Source organism: Ictidomys tridecemlineatus, chromosome 13, assembly GCF_052094955.1.
Source record: "Ictidomys tridecemlineatus isolate mIctTri1 chromosome 13, mIctTri1.hap1, whole genome shotgun sequence".
Taxonomy (NCBI): Eukaryota; Metazoa; Chordata; class Mammalia; order Rodentia; family Sciuridae; genus Ictidomys; species Ictidomys tridecemlineatus.
In genome coordinates this window covers 4,455,515-4,474,079 of record NC_135489.1, presented here as the reverse complement: position 1 = coordinate 4,474,079, position 18,565 = coordinate 4,455,515, and the positions used below count along the sequence as shown (strand labels likewise).

Sequence of the window (18,565 nt, the reverse complement as noted above, 5' to 3'; positions counted from 1 at the left end):
ATATGAATCTCTTTCAACCAAAACAATAATAAAAGAGCTTCAAATCACCTTTCTGATGCATATATAATAAACAATTTTTAAATAAAATTTGTATATGAGAGGTTTACCACATGATGTGATGAGTTATATAAGGGTAAAATGTTACTATGGTCAAGCAGATTAGCATAAACTACATCTATATAGGAAAAAAGTACATTTAGATACATGCCAATTTAAGGGAGGTGTCAATAAGTCAAAACAATTTTTTTACAATTATTATCTGCTTTAAATTTCTTAAACTTCAAGCAAGGAAAAACCACTGAGTGGAAAATGGGAGCCCAGAAGGGTGGGGAAGCTTGGAGTGAGCAGGTTAGCAGATGCCAGATAAGTGAGAGGGCTGCACCCCAGCAATGAAGGGGGGGGGTCTCTTCCAACAGGGTCTCTGCCAATGGTAGTCACATGGATTCTTAAAGTGGGAGCTGCTTTTACACAACCCAGCACTGCATTTTAACAGCCAACAGTAAGGATAGGCGTGTTCAGCTGACGCCCCTAATCTAACACTGCAGTGGCCTCCTGATTAGTGGGAAAGAATCCGGGCTTGGGGGTGTCAGTTCTGGGGCTGAGTCTGGCTTTCTTTTTTTTAAGTGGGAGTCTCTCTGTGTTGTCCAGGTTGGCCTCAACTCTTGGGTTCAAATGATCACCCCTCTTCAGTGCTGGGGCCACAGGTGTCAGCCACCACACCCAGCACCACTCTGCCACTGAGCACCTTGTTCTAACCCCACTAGGACATGCAGTCTCCCCAGACCCCATTCCACAAGCATGCAGTGCAGCACCACCCCGAGGCCATGGGCTGCTGTGGCTGCCTGTGCACCAAACAATCACTTCCAAAAGTTCTATTTATTGTCGATTATGGCATGAAATTACTGCTGAGAATCAATGGTCTCATTTATTCATTTAAGTGTGTGATTGGCCAATTATTGTCTTCCCGTTTCCCATCACTGGGCTCAGATCCCACAAATAGACAGCAAGTTTTTATTTCACTCTTGAGCGATTCCTTTGGACAGTTAAGAAGAGGACTACGTGCTCTGGAAGAGAGGGCTGCCATTCTCCTCCACCGTAAGCAGGGGTATCCAGGACCTCACTCTGCTTACACACCCAGCCTGGTCTCCCTCCTGTGCCCACCCCTCTCCATGTGGAGGAGACAGAGCAGAGTGGATATGTCAAATGACCTCCGGGTACCAAACACTCAGGCCCTGCTGCCCATGAGCCAGGCACAGGTGTCAGCCGTCCACTGCAGTGCCCTTGGTAGAGATGTGACTCAGACCTGTGGTGTGATCCTGGTGACACTGAGTAGGACTGACTGTCAGCATAGCACTTGGCACAACATATATGAGCGTAAGAGACGTTTACCATTTAACCTTATATCCCTGGCAGTGAGGAAGCGATATCGTATCTGAATTTGGGAAAGAAGAGGGATGAAAAGGTCGGCCCTGCTTGCGGGAGCGTATGCCCTCTGTTCCCCTGATGTCTGAGTCAGGTGCAGGGCCAGGGCCTGCTTTGCTCTTCTCTCCTCAAGAATCCCAACTCGCCCCCCAGTGGCAGACTTGGCAACTACAGGATTTGAGTTAGCAAATGTGAAGGTGGTCACCCTAGGAAGCTCTGGAAACTTTCAGAAGTGTGGAGGAGGTTATTACTCGTGCTCCCAGAAAACCCTCCAGGAGGAACTAGTGATGTTCCTTTTGAAAACACGTATTTTAAAACCACCAGGAGAATGATTCTGATGGTGATGTCCTTTCCTGGACTCGGCTGCATCCATGAGACTCACCGTCTCCCTGGGGACATCATTCGGGGCAGGCCCCCAGGCTGGCTCTGTGCTCCTCGGAGGAGAACTGCCAGGCACCATAGTTTGCAACAACCCCATGGAGACTCAGAACAGATTGGAAGGACCTTAAAATCTCTGCAATGAAGGAACTTGGTTTACTTTGTGCTACGGAGCATGGAGTGTCCCCAGTATCCTTAGCTGAAGGGCTCTTTCAACTGCTAATAACTATGAGCATCCCACAGAACTCCTCTTTGGAAATACCTAAGAAGGCCTCGGATAAGCACACCGGGCCCTTGGGAGGGAAACTCTAGGTCTTCGTTTTCCCTCACTGCATGAGCCAGCATTCCCGCCAGTTACCAAAGCCACAACTCCTAACGAAAGTCTCATGCTTCAGCCATGGGGAGGAAGGAAGCCTTTTCATTTTACATCAGGACGAACCTTTTACGCTCATCTCTGCTTTGAAATTGCCATAGTCATTGATGAGCAATATCATCATTTAATTTACTAACAAGGCACATGTTAGCGTATCACAGATTTATTTTTTACGCTTAGAGAGCTCATCTTCACAGAGCTGCTTTATTTTGAAAGCTCAGTGTTTCATGTACCTAGCAACATTGTTCTAAGAAGGGGTCACAGACCTCACTCGACAGCCAAGCCACCCACCACAGAAAGAGTCCAGCATAGCACTGGACTCTCTCACTGGGGCTAGAGGGTACATTTCTAAGATGGTGCTGAGGGACATCTTGCCAGTTTGGTCAAAGAACGCTGTTTTCCTGAGGTCATCTGGACATCTGCTCGTGGAGGCAATGCCAGGCGAGGGAGCGGGGCGTGGGCATCTGTGAGGATGAGTGCCCAGCAGGGTTTCCACGGGAGGAGGCTGGGGCACAGGCTCCCTCCACCCTTCTGCCATCACACCTGGGTCTCAGCGCAGCTGCAGCACTGCAGCTGCCACAACCTGCACAAAGTCACAGGATGGGGAAGGACAGGAGCCTTTCCTGGGTCACGTTTACCACGAAACAGATACTAGGTTACGAAGGACAATGACACTCTCAGGAGCATCTGAGAGCAAATGTTGGAAATGCATGAGCGCAGCAGCAGCTCAGATGTGTGTCAGGCCAAGGCCACTGCCGACTGGGAGGCATGGACTGTGGCTTGCAAGGCAATGCCTGGCGTGAGTGGAATTAGATTCAAGTTCCCCGCAGCACTGGCAGAGCTAAGCCACACACTGACTTCATTACGGAAGATGATGTTGTCATGGATGAGCCTGAAAAACAGAAGGGAGAGTCATCAAAATGTCATGTCACCACAGTCGAGCAAATTATGAAGAAGGGATTACACAAAAATCTTACACAGGATGGGGAAGACAGCCTACGGTACAGTGGGTATGGCCTCAAACACACTGTTGCACTAAATATGTCCACTAAGAAGGAAAGAAAACTCGTCATTGGAACTAGTGGTATTCCTTTTGAAAACGCGTATTTTTAAAACCACCAATGTCTGGAGCCCCAATACTTGGGGCAGAGTTGTTGGAGCCAAGACCCCAGTTCTTTCAAAGTTCCCCAGGTTATTTAATGTGCAGCCAGGGGTGAGGATCACACCTGGGATTACCAACTGTCATGAGGACCAGGATACCAATCCAGTTAACCAGCCCATTTAGTAAACGGGTAGCATTCAAGCCAGCAATCATGGACAGCTTTATGTCTTTTCTGTCAGGAAAATCTAAACCAACTTCCCCATCCTTACCCACTGGCGCAAACTTGATGGCAAGCGTCGGGTAACTGACCAGGCTGTACCCCAACCTAGCACACAGTGTTAGCAATGTTGCCATCCTGCGTGGGAAATGTCCTCCACCAAGAGGCTTGGAGGTGGAAGGTAGGGAGGGCGTGGCTTCCGAGCTGGGAGAACCAGGATCCAAAGTCTGGAGTTTGCACCCATTAACTGAGCGGTTTGTAAATTGGGTATGACGAGAGCCACCTGGATAACTAACACTGGGTAACGAGGACTAAATGGAAGAATGTGCGTAAACCACCAGCTTCTGCTGCACCGGTAAATAAATCATGGTTTGTTTCCAGGAAGAAGTTCCCCCTCACCTACTTTTCATCATAATTGTATCCACTTTCAATGTAGTTTCTCTTTGACAAAAATTAAAAATATTGCTCCCTAAATTGTTGAGTTATATGTATCTGCAACCAATTCTACTATATCCAGTAACAGACCCCGAGGTCCAGAGCAGGCATCTGAAGCCCAGAGCCAGGTGATTCAGACTACATTCACCATCACCCACAGGACACTCTGGAGTGGACTTTCCACTTGATTCATCCATCATTTAGTTTGCTAAATACCTAATATGCAATGTAGCATGATTTCTCAACATAATCACTCAGGCTAGAAAAAGGGGAAAAAGGAAGCCTCTGAAAAGCCACAATTTCCTCCTTGTCTTTTGGTATGTTTCATTTTTCCATAATTATGTTCACTTCATGACTTAGAACAAAATAATTTCCTTAACAAACAGACATTTTCCTCAACTATATTCGTACATAATGAGACGAGAAAAAAACCAAAAGTTCTCTTCCAATTTATTCTATTATTATCCAATGCTAATAGAGAAAGGTATAATTTACATATTTTAGAAGCCTGTTAAATGTATTAGCTAATAATTAACTACTTTTCAATATAAAAACTAAATAATACTAGTAGGAAGGGAAAAGAACTTTGTTAATGCTCCATTTCTTATCATCAACCAAATAGGAAAAAGATAAATGGAAGAATGGCGTGTGGATGTGTGTGGAAACAGGAGTAGAAATGGTGTCCCAAAGAGGCTCCTGATGTTTATTTACTTTGTGTGCAAAGATGCTTATGGAAATGAGGATAAGACCAGTTCTGATGTGTATATGGTCAACCATATCCAGTTAACCATAAAGAGTGGAAAAGAATTTTGTTTCAATCACTTATTGTTGTGCACAAATTATTCCAAACCCTAGGATTTTCAAACAACCATTTATCTCATTCACAATTTTGTGGGTCAGGAATTCAGGAAGAGCACGTCTAGGCTGTGCTTCTGTTCTCCACAGGCAGCTCAGTGGGACACTGGGGCTAGAGGGTCTGTTTCCAAGACGGCACCAGGGCATCATGTGTGCATGTATGTGCACATGCCTCTCTCTCTCACCTACACACACAGGAAAACACATTTTCTAGAACTTCTCTACTCGACTAGATTCACAGTCTTGAAGCCTCAGGTTTAATCAGAATTCTTACATGGTGGTTAAGTACTCCAAGAACTGGGTCTTTGCCTAATATTTAGGGCCAGCAACTGACAGGACATTTCTTTTGAAGTTTGATTTTGGTTAAAGTGATTATAGAGCCCACCCATGTTTGCAGGAACATAGACCTTTTAATAATATCAAGTAGAAAGTCAAAGGACTGAAGGCCATACTTAACCCACCACAAATCTTTCAAAGGCACAGGCTGCCAGTCAAAGCCAATCTGTCCCCTAGGGAATAGTAAGTGACGTTGGACTCATTCTTCATTATCACAAATGGTTGGGGAGGGAACGGTGCCTGAAGGTGCTGGCTCTGGTGGACAGAGGCCCAGAACGCTATTCAACATCTACAGTTACAAGGACAGTCTCACAATAAGTAAGAATTATCTGGCCTAAAATGTCGATAGTACTGACAAGGAGAAGCCATATTTTCCAGGGTTTCTTTACGGCAGAAGTAAGGAATTATTAAGCATCATTCTCTCCCCAAATACTCCTTGGAGCATTGGGGTGGGTTTCATAGGAAAAGATTCCTTAGAAAATGCACCGTTATTCAATGATTATCTCAGCCAGAAGGTCTAGTTGACCTTCTCTGGTGCACGCTGGGCACAAGAGGGAGACCAAATTTCAAGGTGTGCTGCGTGCTCACAGGAGAGGCCGACTCCAGGCACAGAGAGGGCTTCGGGGTGGGATGCGCATCATTGTCTGATACAAAGAGGAGTGAAAGAGAAATAGTGGACAGAAAGAATTCAGGAACTCTGGCTTATTTTCTACTCATTTCCTAGATTATTTACCAGCACATTACAGATGTCAATAAATAGTTGTCAAAAGAATAATGGGACTGAGTTGCTGTATAAGAGTGACATCTCCAAAAGTGCCCAAAGGAGCCCCTTGTGGGAAAGGATAGGGACAGACCCACTCAGTGTCCTACACTCCTACCTCAAGGGGCCCAACCAGAGAAACACAGACTGCTCTATCTTACTCCCCTGCCCCCAAGGCAGGATCCAGCAGTTCAGGGTACAGTGGCTCAAGAGGTTCAAAGAACACTTGAGGCTCTGGGGGCGAGGAAGCTGAGAGCTAAGGTCACACACTACTTTGAGGATTCTCTCGGCTTTTCCTGGTGGATCATTTGTATAATCCTGGACTATTTCTCTGCAGGGTGAAACAGTTTAACGCTCACAGAAGGGCAGCAAAGGCAGGAAGATCTGAAGAAACTTCTCCTGAATAGCCACAGGAAAAAGAAGAAATAAATTCAGAGCACTGTCCAAATTGGAGGCGTGGAGATTGGAAGGGAAGCTGCTTCATTCAGACAGGAGGTGAGACCTGGAGGCCTCGCATGGTGCACAGAGGAGCCCAGTTTGAGCAGAGTTGACACAAAGCATCCACCTGGTGAAAGGAAGGTGCACCTTTCTTCCTGCAAAAAGAGAAGGTCATAGACCCACTGTGGGTAGACTGGCTGACCAACTCCACGAAAGAACCAGCACAGATTCGTCCATAAACAGGGAACCATCTATGGGGAAATTGCATTCTTCTTATTTTGTTAGATTGATTAACATTTTTGTCATAAAATGAAATTATACGATTAATAGAACTTACAAGAAGAAGTACTAAAAGAAAACAAGGCGAATATTCTCAACATGATGGGAAAGTGTTTTTAAATTCTGATACCAAAATCAGAACCCATAAAGAAAAAGACAAAATGTTTGAATACTTAAAACATAAAAAATGTGTAACCCCTGAATGTAAAATCCATATTAAAAAATCAAAATCCTACTCCTTCTGAAAGCTGTTGTGGCTACCTGGATTGAAAATAGAAACTACAGAAGATAAGCTATTCAAATCATTAATGTGATTAACATTTTTTTTAAAAATCTTAGAAATAAATAATAAGATAGATGACCATCCTGATTAAACATAGCTAAAGGACATGAATAGATAAAAAAATTCTCAGTGAGAACATGAAAAATATTCTTCACTAGTAATAAAAAATATAAACCAAACCCAAGAAAGTTCAATAATTATCTTTTAATTGGCAGAAATTCGAAAAAAAAGTTATAGACTAACAATTGTTAAAATTTTTATCACAATTTAGCAAACAGTTTAATAATACAAAATTAACCTTTGACCCCAAAATTGCACTCTAGAAATTCATTCTAAAGAAATTACTGAAAAATAAGCAAAGAGCGTGGACAAAGATAATTAGCACCCTGTTTATAACAAGAAATAATTATAAACAACAGAAATGTCCAATAATCGGCAATTGAGTAAATTATAAAAAAATATGCTAACGCTATTTTAATTTATCATAAGTGTATGTTTGTATGGAAAGATGTTTGTGGTACATTGAGAAAGAAGAGTAGGATGAAGAAAATTATTTATAACATGATCCACCTTTGTTTCTGAATTCATAGTTGGGGAGGGACCATAGACTATAATGTCCAGAAAACTGAGGTGATAAAATGTGTGACCGTGACTTGCTGTCACTCCTTCTGCAGGCCCAGATCAAGGATCATTGTAGGACACCCATTTGGAGCTGTGTTCCCATCACAAGAAGATTTGGTTACAAAGAAGTGTTGACAAGATTCTCATATTAGTTGAGCTGAAACGACTTTTCCAAAAATGACCCCTTAGGTTTTGACAATATAAGGCATTAATTGGTTTTAAATTTTAAGCTATGCACACAAAGAAATATCCAACCATTGCATCCAAAGATCTCCTAGAAACACTGGAAAGCAATAAGGAGGTTTGTGTTTTGTCTTCAGAGGGTGTTGGGTTGAGTTTTTTAATTTCAAACAGTCTTCGGCAGTTTACTTCTTCTCATTATGGCACCACCTTGAAAATTCAATCAGGATCATACTGACCCCCTTTCCCTTTGCAATGAACTTAATGAAAACCAAAGAAAATTTCACATTTTCACAGCAGTATTGGGTTAGCATCGGAAAATGACTGTCTTTCTATGTCAGTAAATAATCCACCTGGGTATTTTTTGGCCTTTATTTCTAATTAGACATGATATTTGAGAATCCACTGCCTTGAAAACTTTAAAAATCATCCTTAAATAGTGAAAATGTGTCATGTGTTACATAATCCTCCCTCCTCGTGGGGGTGCTGCACCTAGTGGATAGAGACCTGTCGGGAGCTTGGAAGGTCAGCGCTCCTTCACAGGCTTCCCATACAGCCTCGAGATTCTCACCTCATCTCCAGCTCTGTGTGCGTTCAAAATGAAAGATGGGAAAAACGACATCTACCTCTCCCCTGCCTCCCATGAATTAATTGGATAATCAGTCAGCAGCAGAAACTGAGAACCCAAACTCTGTGGAATGGGCTTTCTATACATATTACATGAGCAAAGGAATTAGAGAACAATTGGATGTTTATGGTAGGCTGGGGCCAGCCCTCAGGGAGTTCCCATGCAGACGTCCAGGGCTGGGGAGCTCCTCCTGATTCCCTGTAGCTGGTCAGAGCTTTGAGACTGCCTGGACTGCAGAAACAGGGCTGGGCATCCTCGGGAAAGACCAGTTAGTGATCCTGAGAGGGGCCAGGACACCAGTGGCACTTCAGGAACAGTTACAAGGAGAGGCTGCACTAAAAGGAGCAACCCTTGCACAGCCTGTGATTAAAACACCGGTTAAAGCCCGCCTCGCAGGAGGTTAAGCTGGTCATCGCCTTCAAGCAGCGTGCAGTGGTATCAGAATCAAGAAACTTCAGCAGAAAGATGGGGAGAAAGACAGAGGGACATGGCAGTCAGAGGAAGAGAGATGAGAAATCCCAGCACCAGAACCAGATGGAAGCCCATTCCCACCACCTTCCTCCTCTCCCCTGAATCCAGGCTTAGCAGAAAAGAAACCAGATTATGTTCTGACCTTGAACTCAAGAACTGTATCTGTGTGTGTGTGTGTATGTGTGTGTGTGTGTGCATTTTTTAGTCTCTTCCTGTAAGACAAAAATTTCTGATAATATACTTTGATACTTTGCCCCATGCCAGAAAGTATCTGATACAGACATACACACACACACACACATGCATGCACACACACACACACATGCACACACATTCACACACACACACACATTAAGTAGGCAGTACACAAAGGCCAAAAGAGAAACATAAGGCTATTTAGGTTGGAATTCATTTTCTGTTTGTTTTCCTAAGTATTTTATTTACGCCTGTGATTTATTAAATATGAATATATGAAAGGGAGGAATTTATATGAGAGAAAATGTTTAATTCAAAAAACCCTGACTTCCATCTATCACTTACTGAATCTGAATAACCAGAAAAAAACCTAAGCCATTTGAATCTGAATGTGTCTGTGGCCTCATGCTGTTCCAAAGTGCCCTCATATCAGTGCAACGCACTGCCCACCTGAGTTGCCAGTTAGAGTGGGGTCTGCTTTGGCAGCTAGATAGAGTCACAGCAGCTCCTGAAAATTCAAACTCTTTTTAATAGAAGACACAAACCTGATACCAGATGGTCTGTGGAACTGTCCCTGCTCACCTGGTGACCAAACATCATGAGCTGTTACCCTGCTCAGAAGCACACTAAGACAGACATGAATCAAACCATGTGACAGAGGCACTTGTGACTTGGTTGGGGTGGCCCGTTATTGGCCCATTAGCTCAGTCTACACAAAAAGCTAAAAGTCTGGCCCAAACAGAGCCTTTTCTGACTCCGGTCGGACCAATTCCCAAAGCCCGAGGGTTAAGGCATTTCCCTTTTCACACATTACCTGAGAGACTGCTGTGATGCACGGAGCCTGCGGGTGGGGGGCCACTGAAGTGGACAGGGTCCAGTCTAATGGCCAAATGGAAAAGCTGAGTGCAGTGCAACAAATTAGAGAGAACATTGGAGAATTTCTAAAAGGGATCACAGAGCGTTTCCTGAAAACACTAGAGCAGCGATTCTTATGCCTTTGAGGATTATTTTAAGAACATTTTAAGAGCTACAGGCTGTCTCTCCAGCAGGCCAAGGACAGTCGGAAGGCTGCCTGGACTTTTCCACGTAGGAAAGACAAAGGGTCACTTTGTAGGTATCCGTAGGTTCCCTCCATCTGCCCTTTAAGTACAGCAGTGCAGAAACTCAAAGTACAAGTAACTCCGGAAATCTACATCTCTCCACCTTCCTAACCATCCTTACACTAGCTGTTCAACATTTTTATCAGCCTCCCATTTGTCCCCCATTCAGAACTGAGGCACTTCAGGATGAGAGACGCTGGGTACAGATTCATCTGGGGACAGGCAGCTGTAGCCCAGATTCTGGCCAGAGCTGGCCGGGAGCCATCCTCTTCACCCTGCCTACTCTGGTTTCCTAAGAAGGAACCTGAGTCCAGCAAACATGGGCAAGGGACCTGAGTTCACAGAGCCCACAGTGGCTAAGACCACCCCACAACAGGAGGACATCTCAGGGCTTCTCCAAGGAGAACCTACAGGACATGGAAGGCCAACTGGAACCAGAGTGGGACGTCACACTCCACCCCCGGTCAGCTCTGCGGGTGGAGTTTACTGCCATATGTCTAAATATCCCCTCTGGCCATGTGTCTAAGTAGGAGCAAGAAACTGTTTTCATTAGCATTTGGGGGATAAAGTACTATTGGATTTATCAGTTATTTTGAACAAATGACTAAATCTGTTATTCAAATTTACATATATAGACCCTTTCTGGTCCATAAATAACTGAAGGCAGTTATCCAAATTTACTCATTCAACCCTGGAAAGACTTTTGTTGGTTAAATTTTATTAACAAGTTTGGCACTCTCTACAACCTAAATTTGTGACGTGTTTTTATACCTCCTCATTCGGATTGTATTGTGCAGAAAATGAGTGTGTAAGTCATTCATGGGAGTAAAGAGAAGTTGCCAAGAGGTGGCCTGAGTCAGGGGCAAGTGCAAGGTAAGTAGCATGGCAGTGTCCTCTCTGCCACCAGCTGGGTGGGGGGCGAGCATAGACGGAGGAGGCTGAGGAGCAGGCACCAAGCGCCGCCACGTGTGCACGAACTCGTGGATGCAGACAGGTTCCCTCAGTCTGCAGACAAGTGTTCCTGTCAGGTGATGGGATTTACTGGAGAAGGTGGAGAAATCAGAAAGCACAGGAGACGGCACAGGAGATGGCACAGGCAGACGAGGAGGGGCTGCATCTCCTGCTCCCTCTGGGAACTCTTGCCTGTCTTGCCTGGCTCCTCTGACTCCCGGTGACTCCATCAGAGTCTCCTGCCTCTGAGCTGCTCCACGGCCTCCCACCCTCTGCCCACGATTGGCTCCATCACCGCAGCAGGTGACACCGTTGAGCGTGGTGACCTGGAGGGGGGCGTCCTGGTGGGAGGAAGGTGCGCCCGCTTCCCTTGCTCAGCCTCGTGCTCCCACACCCTGTGCTGCGCTGCCACAGGCCTCAGCTCTGGGTCCGAGCACCACGGGCTGAAAGCTCTCAAAGTGGGGGCAGAACCAACCTTTCCTTCCTACAAGCCGTCTGTCCAGCACGCATCTCGGTGGTGGAAAGGCGGCCAGCCCCGGGAGAGCCGGCAGAGCCCTTTGCAGTCAAAACGTGGACACTCTTCCTTCTCCTGTGAGGAACCGGAGAGGATGCTGGCCTTGGTTGGTTTGTTTTCAGATATATTCAGCTTTAAGACGTTTTTTCCTGCTGTCACTGGCGTGTAAAACCTTCCCGGTCCTCAGGAGGTCCCACAGGAAGATCACTTTGTCACACAATCTCAGCAAGAGGAAGGGGCTTCCGGGGCAGCCACTCCTAGTTACTTGACCTCCCTAAGTCTTAATTTCTCACTTGTGAAATGGAAACACTGACCCCTATTTTCCAGGTGGGCACTGAGGTCCACTGGGAGGTAAAAGGGCCTCCTCCCCCACCCACTCCATGTGCCCTGTGCCATCATGGCCCAGAGCAACAGGCCACCGAACACAGACGGCAACCTCCAGCACGTAAGGCGAACTCAACCTTGCCCCCTCCAGGTGGACCATCGAGGGCATTCTGTCCACGGGTGGAGAGCTCAGGAGCGCACTTTCTGATTTCCTGGGGCTAGACACAGTGGCAGACATTTATGGAGGTGCCCAGGAGGCCCCAGGTCATCCCCACTGTCCTGCCAGCCTCGTCCTGCTCATCTTGCTGACAGTGTAGCCTCTCGGCTGAGGCTGCTCAGAAACCATGTGCTCACTGAGCGACAGGAGCTCTCACCACTCCACCACGAGCCCCTGCTCGCTCCGCTCCAGCCCCCAGACCTGATGACTGCGCAGTTCCCACAGGTCTGGCCTGTCCGTGGGCCTCGGGGAAACACGGGACCGTGTCCATTTTTTGACTTTACCAAGGCTTTTCAGCCCCAGTCCCTTCCACCTGGGCAACTCCAGTGCCCATGTCTAACTCTGTATTCAGGACACAGGGAGGCCCTTCTCCAGCTGGTGAAGGGCCCACTCCTGGTCCCATTAGAAGTTGTCTCCATGAAGAACAATTTGATTCCTCTTCCTTGATCTGTTTATGGGGTAACAGCAACCTCTATCCAAGGGGCACTTTGTCATCCACAAGTCTCCTTTCACTAGGGAAAGAGGTGTTTTTTTATTGGGGGAAGATTCACAGAGGTTGAGCAGTCTCCATAGTCACTGTTGGTGACGTTAGGGCTGGGTCTGCCTCGCTCTCTGGGGACCATAGACACTGGTTGTCCTTGGAGATCCCCACATGGACCCCCATTTGCTCCACTCTGCCTTGCTGGTGCAGACTTGGTCAGCATTTGGAGTAAGCATGAACCCGCCTAGGAAGCCCAGAGTCAGGACCCGCTGCACGGTGACTATCACACAGCTCGTCGGTGCTCCCCTGTGGTCTTTTAGTGATGATTTTCGGATTCACCCATCACAGAGCAGCTGGGCACATGCCCAAGACAGATGCACACTTAATTAAACCTGAGCACCCCCCTCTCCACCTCACACTCATTTGTCCCTGCATAATAAATCAGGCAAATGTCAGGATGTCAGATGGCCCTGGAAACATGTGCAGTGCAGGTGGCCCGACCCCAACAAGCACATCCAAACAGAAGTCCCTGAGGGACAGACACGTTCCTCTAATGCCCCCTGGACATTCTGGTCCAGGACCGGCAGAGCCCAACCTCAAAGTGCCCAGGCAAGTCTGCAGCCTTTGCAGAGGGAGCCGAGGCCCTCCTTCCAGAGTTGGCGGGCCATGCTATGGTGACAATGGTGTGTGTGGCAACTCCACTCCCAGGGTGCCCCTGAGTACAAGAGTCACTGTTCAAATGGGGAGATGGGGATTGTGCAAGGCTGCCACCAGGCTGCCGCTCTGTCATGTTCACGACGGCCAAAGTATGAGTCCAAACCCAGAGCTCCAGGGGCCACAGTGCAGAGGCTTGTCCAGTTTCTGTGTGAACATGGTGACTGAACCCATTGTCCTGCCTTGGGGATAATGTAGGATATTAATCCAACACCTTCAAAAGTGTTGTCAAACTTTAACACTTTGGACTGAATTAATGGCTGTCATCTGGGGACCGTTCTGCTTTCCAGGAACCATTTGGCAATGTCTGGAGACATTTAGGTTGTTACCAGGTGAAACTGATGTGGAGTGAGCAGAGGCCTGGGAGACTGCCCACACTCCTGCAGAGCCCAGGACAGCCCCCCATCAGAACTGTCTGGCCCACAGAGTCCTCAGCAGATAGGCTGAGAAACCCCAGACTAGAGAATTCCTATCTCATGCTTCCTGTTCTGAAGACTTAGAAGGTTAAGATAGTAACAATTTACAGCAAGTTGACCATTTGGACTTCTACCTTCAAACCAACTTATCAGAGATACCATCTCCAGTGGGTTACGGTGTGGAAGCTGTGTTTGACAGGCATCCTTCTTCATTTGCAGCAGATTTTAAAGTCTTCTTATTTGAACAATGGGGATCTTTTCACTGTTGGTGCAGAGGCGAAGCCCCAGAAGGCACATGGGGAAAGAATGTGTTTCTCCAGTCGTCAGAGAAGACCCACTGCCCTGCATCTAGAATATGGAAGCGAATTTGTGCAGGAAAAATGACAGTGACCAGAGGGCACCTAGGCTCAGACCCTGCAGGCTGCAGGCCACCTTGGTCTCTGGAGACTTCTTATAGACAGTAGGACTTGATCTGGACCTTCAAGGAAAAGTCAGGGTTAAAGAGGTCAGAGAGGAAGAGAGTGGGCCAAAGCTTGACAGGCTTTGCTGAGTGAGCCAAACTCAGAGCGGATAGCAGGAGGCACACTGGGGAGACCCCGGCTGCATTTGGAAGGAAAGTTGAGGACCACAGGATGCGTGGTCACCACCATCAGAATGGCCAACCTTGCGGGTTCCATTGAGGGGCACTGGGGGATTAGAAAATAAAGACTCACAGAAGCAGATTTTGAAGAATTTATCTTCAAAAATTATTTAATTAGCTGGAATCAGGTAGAGTGCTGTTCTTGGTTAAAGAAGCAGATCTAAAGAATTAAGCCAGCAATCTTTTCTTATATATGTCTCACTATTGGGTTAAAGACTATGCAAGCATTATTCTTTGTATCCAGGAAAGTTAAAGGACTAGAAACATTTGTGAAGCTTTTCCACAGTTGCAATGTGCAATGTTAGGAGAGTTGTGTAACCCTCAAGAAAGTCCATTGTTACTTTAGACCACTAGGTTCAGGAGTAGCATAGATGGTGAAACATTGTGGTTGTCTAGCAAGAGAGGTCCTCTATTCCCAGGAGCTGTGTGCCTGAGATCAAGGTCTGAAAAGACTCTTGCACAGAGTCTCCTCATGCAGGGCATTGCCACCGCAGCTAGGCATCCTGAACCATTGCACGGGGACATTCCCAGGCACAGCCATGAGGTCATCAGAGACCCCAGACTCAGACACTGCTCTTCCATTCTCCGTCACTGCTCTCCACACCTGGTCCTAAATGCCAGGAGTGAGCTGCTACAAGAGACTTTTGAGAACAGATCTGGAGCGATGAGAAGCGTTTCACATCCCAATCCATCAGTTGGAGGAAAAGACATCAGAGTGAAAAGGACATCAGGAGACACTACAGTCGCTGGGCAGCAGCGAGAGGAGCCTTAGCTGGGCGAGATTTTAAGGCTGAGAGGTGAATAATAAAAACAGTGGTTGTCCTTGCTGCTATCGTGAAGAAATTAGAGGTCACCAAAAGTAGAAAGGGAACAGGGAAGGGCGCTTGAGAGAGGGAGAAGTGGAGTGTTCCATCTCCATTTTGAACTCTCAGTAACTCAGAGTTCAACCCCAGGAAATCTACTTCCATCACTTTTTAAAACTGCTGTGGATAAAGAAGTCACAGTGACCTCAGGATTGGCTGATCCAATTGCTTATTTTTCAGCCATTATCAGACTAGATTTACCAGTAGGGATTTTTTAGCTGGTTGCATTTTTTCATGTTTCTAATACACAGTTAGTGAGCATTGTTTTTAATTTAATTTTTGACGCAAATATTTTTAGTCATATTCAAGGACTGTGCTCTACCAAGGGGTAAATAAATATGATTCCTTCACTCAATAAACAGTCTAGTGGGGAACAGCCATTGAACGAGTAATTATGCACAAATGCTTTATATCCATACAACCAGGTAAGTGCTCTGAAGAAAGCATTTGGAAGTTCATCGTATGGGTGCCTCTCACCTGAGGGTTAAGAATGAAACTCCCTGAACTGATAATGTTTCTCCTGGGAGTTGAGGAATATGCAGCAGTTTGCTGGGATAAGGAAGGTGGCCATGCCAAGGGGGCCAAGGGCCAGGGCCAGGGCCCAGGAAGGGGCTTGGCACATTTGAGGAACAGGAAGAGCTGGGTGTGTTCCATCTGAGCAGATGAATGAGAAGGGAAGCCTTGGAGAAGAGCAGGACAAGAGTGACTGGGCGGGACCCCGACCCCCACAGAAGGACATTGAACTAGACTCAGGGTTAGAAGAGGCCGTTGACAACCTGGAGGCAGAGAGACACACTGTCAGTTCTGCATCTTTCTAAACTGCCCTGTAGGTGCTGTGTATGGTGGACCAGCCGGGGCGAGAGTGGACAGTTATGGACTCACTGTTGGGGTGAGTTGTGGTGGCAGGAGATCTGGGGATGTATGGGACTCCAGATGTCTGGCAAGAGGACCAAGAAGAGGAGGACAGAGGCAGCACCTGGGAAGGAGGGGAGATGGAGAACTTGGTGTGGCTGCCTGAAGTCGGAGCCACCAGCATGATCCCAGGTGGCATGTGCTGCAGGCAGGATGGAGCGGGGCCTGAGCTCAGAGCAGTCTGGGATAGGAAGCTGTACCCCTTACTCCTCTTCCTCCCCCTCCTCCTCCTTCTCTGGGTGTGTCCCTCCTCGGACTCCTCTGGGAATGGTCCTCCTCTCAGCTCCTCCCACAGTGCTAATGTCCAGAGTCCTGGCCTGTGAGGCTCCTTCTAGCTGACCTCTTTCCCACTGGATGACCTTGCCCTATCACGGGTCTCCATCCCACCTAAATGCCAGTGGCTCCAAAGTCTGTGTGTGTCCTCTCCTGTCACCTGCATTCCAGACCCACACGTAAGCTGTCAACCACAAATGCTCCAAGGTTCCCGGATGGTACTGCATGACCAGCAGATCCAATTCTGGGTATGATTTCTTTCCTGAAAGAAGAAAGGGGAAGAAAAGGGCCTCCTGCTGCATGCCCAGCCTCTGTCAGGACGGCACACCCCATCTCATGCCCAGCCCATAGCGATCGTCATCTTCACCCTGGCCCCCAGTCATTCACAGAGACCTGCAGATGGCCCCTCAGAGCGAGTCCGCTCTGTCCTCTCTCCTCCCCTGCTCTGGCCCAAGCCCTCCTCACAACATGGGTAGCCCACGGTGGCCCCACCTGTTCTTTCAGTCTCTCTCACTCCGGGATATTCTGCACATGGTACTAGGGTGTTATTTTAGTAAGCGAAGCGACCACATCACCAACCAGCTGCAGTCTCCCCTGGTCCCTGTGTCTAAGGACAGACATTGGCTTGGCCTTCACAGCTCTGTGCAGCCTGGACCCAACCCCCCTGCACGGCTGTCTTCTCACCCTGCCACCCCTCCCATCTCACTGTCCTCGCCAGTCCCCAAACACACGCTGACTCACCACTCCTTGTCTCTGCACCCAATGCTCCCTCCCCACCTCCTCTCTCTGTCGCAATGCCACGTGCCCTGGGGATGCCCAGCCTCCTCCGGGTGAGCTGGGTGTGCGACTCATCTGTTTGGTTGTCTATATTTACAAAAGTCCCGATCCTTACTTTGAATCCTTTGATTCTTTGAATCCTGAAGCCTTAGTTGACCCTCAGTTCCGTTCACCTGCTCTGGCCACCCATTAGAACCACCTGGAGAATGGCTTGCACACCCCCGCCTGGCATTGTCCCAGAGATCCTGGTTCACCTGGTGGGGCCAGGCTTGGCTGTGACAGCACCTTGCCGCTCCTCAGGTGATGATAAATTCTGCAGGAGCTGAGATCCAGAGCGAGAGGCAGGGATTTTCACACCGAAGGCGAATTGGGAAGATGTGAGTGTGGGAAAGAGGCAGGAAGGACTCCCACGCACATGCTCGCAGGGGCTGACGCTCTGCAGCCGCACAGGAAGCACTCCCAGATCCTCGGGGGTGTGAGGGCTGGACTCTGCCTAGGTGTGCTCAGCCCAGATGGAGAAACGGGAGAAAAGCTTCCATGCCTGGGGAGGGTGGGAAAGGAGTGTGAAGGGCTGTCTTCAGTCTCCTCACAGCTGACCCTTCTCCCGGATGCACCTTGATGTGTGTCCAGAGGCGAGGATGTTCCCCTTGCCCACCCCAGTCTTCTACGTGCTGTGAGGGTGCGAGAACGCCTTATGGTGAGTCCATTACGTCAGAGTGAAGGGAGATGCCTCTCCAAACAGCAGAGTCCTGCCAGCCTGGCCACAGGCTCCCCAGCTGCAGAACAACCAACCTCTGCTCCCGGGGTCCCTGTTTTGTCTCCCTCTCTTGGGAATTTACTGCCATGGCTTCTCTCTGCCCCTGCCTCTGCCAGCTCAACCGACCCATGTGGGGTGATCAGGGGTTCCTGCCTTCCTGAGCCTAAAGTAGCCCCCATTCCAGCTCAGCCTCCACATGCGGGACCATGGACTCCAGCCCTGGGATGTCCTTCCTTGGCCTGACCACCCCTGTCCCCATCCCAGGAAGAAAGAGCCACAGGGACATCTGAAATCTTCACCCGAGGGAAACGTGCATGTGAGCAGAGGCTGACATTTGGGAAAGAACAAAATAGCACAACATGTAGGAAGCTGTGAGAGAAGGATTGTTCAATCCTCTGGGGAGAGCGGCCGGGCTCCAGCAGCGGGCCGTAGGCAGAGACCAGTTTAGCAAGTGGAAACTGATCTGAATAATGATGAGAGCCGGGGCAGGCACGGCCGGCAGACTCCTTCAGAGCCTCGCGAGCCAGACGATAATGGAACCTTCTGTGAAACCCAACTTGCAGCGTACAAAGCGCTGGAATGGGATTCTCCTCCCAAGTCGCAGAACAGACTCGAGCTCCTGCTCCATGCCGTTGGGCCGACAATTACATAAC

General features: G+C 47.9%; 1 long non-coding RNA gene across 1 annotated transcript in view; it reads right to left on the bottom strand.

The window, feature by feature from the left end:
- Positions 1 to 2,320: 2,320 nt before the first annotated feature.
- LOC120886524 (uncharacterized) overlaps positions 2,321 to 18,565 on the bottom strand; it is a 45,724-nt gene continuing 29,479 nt past the window's right edge. Inside the window, exon 3 of the long non-coding RNA XR_005729514.2 lies at positions 2,321 to 3,065. This is a non-coding gene — a long non-coding RNA (uncharacterized LOC120886524). The remainder of the gene's footprint in view (positions 3,066 to 18,565) is intronic.